Raw genomic sequence first — 7,226 nt, forward strand, 5'->3', positions numbered from 1 at the left:
TATAGACATATACATATACACACACATATATATATAAATATATACAAATAAATGTGTTATTATTGAGTAATTTGGAAAAAGCAGCTACAAAAGCGACATTGTACATGTAGTATATTATTCTATTTTCCAAAAGTAAAATAAACATTCCCCTTATCCCACAAAACAATTTAAAGCCATAGTAAGACATATAGAAAGTCCTTATGGAAGTACGTTTTCAATGATTTGCTAAAGTGTACATTTAAGGAAGAAGAAGAAGAGGGGTACATTAATACAATCCAGTTTTTAATACATAGATGAAGAAATAATTATAATGATAAAAAATAAAAACACACACACACACACACACACACACACTGTATATATGTATAAACAAATAAATAAAATGATTCACTTAATTTATTGTAAAAAAAAAAAAAAAAATCTTTACCTTTCCGAAGGGTGAAGAACAACCTGGTCTTAACCAGCAGCCGGGTGGCCATGGTTTTCTTCCTTTGGCCTCAGTTCCTCCCACCTCCACCTACAACAAAATCATTTTTAAATTACACATTGTTCTATGCCTACAGCTCTAATGTGTACTTATATTCAAAAAGTCTGGTATTAATCTGTGCCGCGACTCCAAACCACCAATTCTAACAGAATAAAATCTCTCTCTCTCCCGACAACGTGTTTGATGATAGACTGAAACAGTCCTGTGAGAAAACACAATTTGAATCAAAGATTTTACAGCTCCTGCGTTGATCTTCTTACCAGGTCAGGAAACGGTTGTTGTTGATCATCTTTCTGTAGAGCGGCTGCATCAGAAGAAGTGAAGGCTGTGATGAGCAGGAAAACCTGCAGACACAACAGCACCAGCAGCACACTTTTGTCCATGACTGATGAAGAGTTTGATTCAACTGTGAAGCACACTGGTCTTTATATACTCATTGCCGATGAATCACTCACATGTGGACAATGAGGAGGAAATTAAGAGGGTGTATGCTGATACATGATTCATGAATTCAATTTCATCATTGCATTGACTCTGCTATACTTCTGGTCCTTCTTGTAATCCCTCTTTACACATCCCTGCCCAAACCAGGAAACAAATTGCGTGCCAGCAGCTTCTTAGATGAAAATAAATATATTGAAAATGTTCCATATCACATTAGATTAAAACCAAAATAAGTCATAATATGTTATGGTCCTGATTGATACATTATGTGTTGAATTGAATTTACGATGCAATTTAACATAGTTCTTACTACAATACAGCAATACACATACGTATACACTAATATACCTTAGTAATTCACAGTAATTCATTTTTAATGCGTATAGCTCGGTTTACCCTTTAGCCAGCACTTAACCTTTGTTGTGTAACATTGTTGATGATGACTATGGTTGCAAAGGTCTGGAAATGTTTCATTATTTGGTAGTTTAGTCCAGTGGGTCAGTACAACCTCATCTGTTCTGATTTTATTATTTGTAAGCATTTACTGAACCACACATTAGTAAGCTTTCTCTAAATATAGTAACATTTAAATCAAACTACTAACACATTTCATTGGCAATTATTTATTTTTGTTTACAAAATACAACCTCTCCGGAAACCATCACCTTACCGTGGTGGAGAGGTTTGTGTGTCCCTATGAACCTGAGAGCTGTGTTGTCTGGAGCCTGGTGCTCCTGGTAGGGTCTCCCAAGTCAAATTGGTCTCAGGCGAGGGGCCGGACTATGGTTTAAAAACGACTTAATGAAACAGAGGGAACGAGAAGGAGAGACCCTGCCCAGAGGAAGCCCGGGGCCCCCGTCTGGAGTCAGGCCCAGAGGGAGGGCCCGACAGCCAGCACAGCCCGAAGAAGCTACTTGGTTCATCCCATCCATCCATCCTGCGGGCCCAGCACTCATGGGAAAAACTGCTGCGGTCGGGTGCGCTGTCACACAGGTGGCAGTGTTGGTCAGGGACCTCGACGGACCAGACCCTGGCAGCAGAGGCTGGCTCTGGGGACGTGCAACGTCACCTCTCTGTGGGGGAAGGAGCCGGAACTAGTGCGGGAGGTGGAGCGCTGCCAGTTGGATCTGGTGGGGCTTACCTCTACGCACAGTCTTGGCTCTTGAACCGTACTCCTGGATAGGGGTTGGACTCTATTCTTCTCCGGAGTTGCCCAAGGTGTGAGGCGTCAGGCTCGTGTGGGGATACTCACAAGTCCCCAGCTGAGCGCCGCTACGTTGGAGTTCACCCTAGTGGACGAGATGGTCGCCTCCCTACGCCTTCGGGTTATGGAGGGGGGAAAACTCTGACTGTTGTTTGTGCCTATGCCTCAAACAGCAGTTTGGAGTATTCGGCCTTCTTGGAGACCCTGAATGGAGCCCTGCAGGGGGCTCCAGTAGGGGACTCTGCAGTCTTGCTGGGAGACTTCAACGCGCACGTGGGAAACAATGGAGACACCTGGAGAGGCATGATTGGGAGAAACGGCCTCCCTGATCTAAACCTGAACGGTCGTTTGTTGTTGGACTTCTGTGCTAGTCATGGAATGGCCATAACAAACACCATGTTCGAACATAAGGATGCTCATAAGTGTACGTGGTACCAGAGCACCGTAGGCCAAAGGTCAATGATCGATTTTGTGATCGTATCATCTGATCTGAGGCCGTATGTTTTGGACACTCGGGTGAAGAGAGGGGCGGAGCTGTCAACTGATCACCGTCTGGTGGTGAGTTGGATCAAGGGGTGGGGGAAGACTCTGGACGGACCTTGTAATTCTAAACGGGTAGTGCGGGCGAACTGGGAACATCTGGAGGAAGCCCCTGTCCTGGAGATCTTCAACTCACACCTCCGGCAGAGCTTTTCAGACATCCCTGTGGAAGTTGGGGGCATCGAACGTGAGTGGGCAATGTTCAAAACCTCTATTGCTGAAGTTGCGGTGAGGAGCTGTGGTCTGAAGGTATTAGGTGCCTCAAGGGGCGGTAACCCTCGTGGACCCCGGTGGTCAGGGAAGCCGTCCGACTGAAGAAGGAGTCCTTCCCGGTTATGTTATCTGTTATCCCGTTCCTGCTGCCGGGCCGCGTCAGCCTCCCGTTTAGTTACATTCCACCTCTGTACAGTATTTACCTTACTAACAGCCCTCCTGTCATTTCAGGCTGTAATTCTCCACCTGACCACTAGTTCCCTCAGTGTTTCTGGCCTTTGTCAGTCACCCCCACGTGCAAACCTGCTGCTCATTATCCAATCAGACAGCTTCCAGACACCTCTCCTGTCTGTAGCTCTGCAGCATTGATCCTGTTTCATAAAACCACCACCTACTGATTGGCCTGTGCGTCTGTTTGTGTTACACATGTTTACAGTTAGAAATCAAGATGTAAAATTAACTATTGCGCAAATGTGTCCAAGAAATTAAACGTATTGTTCCGCACAAAAAAACTCTCCACTCCTCATCAGAATCCGTCTTTTGATGGTATACCCTAATATATGGAAGTGGAAGTGGACCTGGATCAGGCTTTATCCTGAGCTCCCCTCAGAAACCGTTACGACAGGCTGCACGGATCAGACCTGCAGCGGTGAAACTTCTCCAAAGAAACAGGGAAGATTGTGAAAACAGTGTCTTGAAAACTCCGTGGAACTGTTTTTGGCAACAGCTCACACATAATTCACACGGGGAGTAAACTGATTGTATTCTTTTTGCATCTGCCATACTTCTGTCTCTATATTCACGTCAGTATTGGTGTTTTTGAATCCATTCCGGGTTTTTATGGGCACCATTACACCAACAGCATGTGCTCATACCCTAATGATGCTTAACCCAGGTGTTCTCGTTTAGTCTTGCTTACCTTACTCCAAGACGATATAGTCTGCGACTAATTGAACCAAATTTCAGCCACTTTTATGCAAACTACTTAAATGTTTTAGATTAACTACTCCACATTAAGGCTTATTCCTGGCTTAATCTAAATTCTGTCTGTGAAACCGCCCCTATAAATTTAAATTCAAGTTTTTGAATTTATCATATTAGCAAAAATTGCAGAGAAGCAGTCATTGGCAATGACAATCTTAAGTTTCAGGCTTCCTCCAACAATGCTCATTAAATAAGTCGTAAAAAAAAAAAGAAAAGATCAATAAAAACACAATGAGTCTAAGCATAAAATTGAGAAATTTTATTTTTTTCATTTAACAACATTTAACAGCAAAATAATAAACTGAAATTAAACAGTAATATAGTAAATGTATATTCATAATGAGAAAACAAAACAAAGCATTGTGGCTTTCACAATGCTGAGCTCATGCAATGATTGACTTTTGTCAACAAAAAATGCAATTAGCAAAGCAAAATAGAACAGCTTCCTTGAAGAGAAGATGCAGGTTTTCATGTCTGTCTTCATTTCTGCAGTGCGGCTTCTTTGGTTTTCTTCTTATCACTGATGTAGAAGAAAAAGGAGAAAAGTCACTGAGATGTAGAGCAAGATAAAACATATCAATATGTGTGTAGTGGAGCATTTACAACATCACCAGAATGTAATCAGTTAATCTACATTGATTACATTTAGAAAGTGTTATACATGTTTACATTTTGTTTACCTTTGTCGAGGGTTTGGTGTAACTCGGATCTGTAAACAAAGAGAAAAGAGAATCTGAAACAGTTCAAAGATAATAAAACAAAAGTATATCTGTTTGGCTTGCTCTGCAGGTGATGTACCTGAAGGCAGCATGGGAAACCCCTGTTGTTACAAAGTTAACTACTACCTATTTGTTTCTCTTACACTCATTTGTAGTAAATGCTTTTATCACATTTATGTTTCCCGTTCTTTGCTTTTCAAGATGTAGATTCTGAGGAGATGCACCTTTCTTTTTCTACACATATATATATATATATATATATATATATATATATATATATATATAATGTATACAAATAAATGTGTTTATTATTGAATAATTTGGAAAAAGCAGCTACAAAAGCGACATTATACATGTAGTTTATTATTTTCCAAAAGTAAAATAAACATTCCCCTTATCCCACAAAACAATTTAAAGCCATAGTAAGACATATAGAAAGTCCTTATGGAAGTACGTTTTCAATGATTTGCTAAAGTGTACATTTAAGGAAGAAGAAGAAGAAGAGGGGTACATTAATACAATCCAGTTTTTAATACATAGATGAAGATGAAGAAATAATTCTAATAATTCTAATAATAAAAAAATAAAAACACACACACACACATACACACTGTATATATATGTATAAACAAATAAATAAAATGATTCACTTAATTTATTGTAAATGAAAAATTACCCAGTTTGCTCCCCTGAAGGCTGAACATGCACCTAGTCTGCCCCGGCAGCCGGATCGACGTGAACTTCTTCCAATCTTTTCTTTGTTGGCCAAAGTTCCTCCCACCTTCCACCTACAACAAAATCATTTTTAAATTACACATTGTTCTATGCCTACAGCTCTAATGTGTACTTATATTCAAAAAGTCTGGTATTAATCTGTGCCGCGACTTCAAACCACCAATTCTAACAGAATAAAATCTCTCTCTCTCTCCCAACAACTTGTTTGATGATAGACTGAAACAGTCCTGTGAGAAAACACAATTTGAATCAAAGATTTTACAGCTCCTGCGTTGATCTTCTTACCCGGTCAGGAAACGGTTGTTGTTGATCCTCTTTCTGTAGAGCGGCTGCATCAGAAGGAAGTGAAGGCTGTGATGAGCAGGAAAACCTGCAGACACAACAGCACCAGCAGCACACTTTTGTCCATGACTGATGAAGAGTTTGATTCAGCTGTGAAGCACACTGGTCTTTATATACTCACTGCCAACCAATCACTTACATGTGGACAATGAGGAAGGAAATTAAGAGGGTGCATGCAGATACATGATTTGAAATGATTTCACAAGTTCCAACTTCATCATTGCATTGACTCTGCTATACTTCTGCTTCCTTCTTGTAATTCCTCTTTACACATCTCTGCCCAAACCAGGAAACAAATTGCGTGCCAGCAGCTTCTTAGATGAAAATAAATATATTGAAAATGTTTCATATCACATTAGATTAAAACCAAAATAAGTCATAATATGTTAAGGTCCTGATTGATACATTATGTGTTGAATTGAATTTACGATGCAATTTAACATAGTTCTTACTACAATACAGCAATACACATACATATACACTAATATACCTTTTTTTTTTTAATGTGTAAAGCTCGGTTTTGCTTTTAGCCAGGACTTAACCTTTGTTGTGAACCTTTGTTGTGAACCTTTGTTGATGATGACTATGGTTGCAAAGGGTCTGGAAATGTTTCATTATTTGGTAGTTTAGTCCAGTGGGTCCCAACAGCTGTGAGATGATTAATGGGGCAGAAAAGAAGAAAGAAACTAAGTCCTGGTACACAAATGAATTGTTTGTATTAATCTTTGTTTTTTCTCCAAATAAAAATAATGGCTACGTTTACCTCTTGAACAGTTATTTATCTGAGAAGTTTAGTCTCTTTGAATGAACTGGAAAAAGTACCGTAATATTTCCCTCTGAAGTGTAGTCGAGTAGAAGTAGAAGAAGGAACTGTCACATAAACGTCACAATTCTACAACTTAGTTGGTCAAAGAATATTTTACTGAACTATCTGACTAATCCAATTAATACAACTTTTATTATCCTCTTTATAAAATCATCTCATATAGATTTTACAAAGTGTACTGTTTACCGTGTAGCCAGTCAATAGAGAGGTCAGTACAACCTCATCTGTTCTCATTTTCTTATTAGTCAGCATTTACTGAACCACACATTAGTAAGCTTTCTCTAAATATATCAACATTTAAATCAAACTACTTGGAGAATGCTATCATTATCAATAATGAAGTCTTTAGAAATGATGCACTCTTTGTTTATTTACTCTGCAAACACTATTTTTGTTTTCAGAAAAGTACACAAAGTATTGTATTGCTGTAGAAGAAATAAAGGCTGACTGCCTCCATCTTGTGGTCACACTGCAGCACACTGTTTATTATCAGCTGTAGTTTCAATGTAGATAATATATATATATATATATATAATATATATATAATATATATATATTATATATATGTGTGTATAATTTATATATTAATAATATATATATATAATTATATATATATATATATATATAATATAGGTATAATATATATATAAATTTTTAATTTTTTTATAATTTTTATTATATTATATATATATATATATATATAATATTATAATCTATATATATATATATATA

Source organism: Cottoperca gobio, chromosome 17 (assembly GCF_900634415.1).
Source record: "Cottoperca gobio chromosome 17, fCotGob3.1, whole genome shotgun sequence".
In the NCBI taxonomy this organism is placed as follows: Eukaryota; Metazoa; Chordata; class Actinopteri; order Perciformes; family Bovichtidae; genus Cottoperca; species Cottoperca gobio.